This window comes from Poecilia formosa, unplaced genomic scaffold (genome assembly GCF_000485575.1).
Source record: "Poecilia formosa unplaced genomic scaffold, Poecilia_formosa-5.1.2 Scaffold651, whole genome shotgun sequence".
NCBI classification, from domain to species: Eukaryota; Metazoa; Chordata; class Actinopteri; order Cyprinodontiformes; family Poeciliidae; genus Poecilia; species Poecilia formosa.
In genome coordinates, this window is record NW_006800590.1 from 141999 (window position 1) to 143225 (window position 1227).

Here is a 1227-nt window from a genome sequence, read left to right on the forward strand (position 1 = left end):
CTGTGTGGTCTACAAGGAGTTGGTGTTTGGCTCCTCTGCTATTTATGCCTATGCCCTTCTGTGCTGTGCTCATATATATTTGGCACTTCAAGAACAAAAAAAAACTTTTCATTTCATAAAAAGTTTCTTAGGTAGTCTATTGAAAAGGCATTAAACTTTAAAAAAATCTGTAATTGCCCAACATTAGCTACATATTTTTTTTTTCTCAGAAAAAAACATATGTCTTGCGCTATGTTATGTCAACTCTGTTACGGACAATATAGACAGTGAGTGAAAAAAACAATAAATTCTAGCAGACTAAAATATTTTTATTCCATTACACTAAGTGTCCTACTACTTTAAATTGAGATGTTTTATTAAAAATACATTTTAAAAAAATCAAAAGATACTCAACTTTTCACAGAGTTATTTGCATAGGGTCAAACATTTTTCTTTAAAACTAATTGAAAACCATCATTCTTTTAGAAATAAAATTGGTCAGTAATACTAAATCATAGCAGAAGTCAACCAACAATGTATATGTTGCTCTGGACAACAGTTTTCCTTTTTGTTTTGTGAAAGTATGTCATAAACTTGTCAATTATGTTACCTATCAGAGTTGGTGTTAGTAACAGAATTGACAGGACCATAATAATTTAGAACTAAAAACTCTGTTACCATCAACTCTGTTACCCTATTTGGTAACAGAGTTAATGGCAACAGAATTGACAATTTCAAACATTTTTATTAAAAACTCCACTTGTGAGTAGAAATTCTGAAAAAACATGACACCACTGAGATAATGGTTTAAAACCATTAAATAAACTTGTCTCTGATCAAAAATCTGTGGTATTTTTCTCATGATACGTTGGTAACAAGATTGACGCTGAAAACAATAACCCCTAGTGATTGTGATTTTTAGACTAACATATTCCCCAGAGAATGGCACATAGACCTCTGTGTGTTTGAGGTCTTATCAGTAAAAGTAAATGACTTAATTTTATGCAGTTTATATAGTCGTAGAAGGCAATTTCACAGATTTACAGGGACAAAACCATATGGTAACAGAGTTGACAAAAAATTTCTCAGACACAAATTTTTAAAAAAATAAGGGTATTTTGAGTTAATTTAATGTGATGTTACTAAATTGACCATTTAGGCAGTTTAAAAAAAGATAGAAAAAACAAATTCACCAAAGAAAAATAATAAAACATAGGTTTTTGCATCATTTTTCAGGTTAATAAAAAA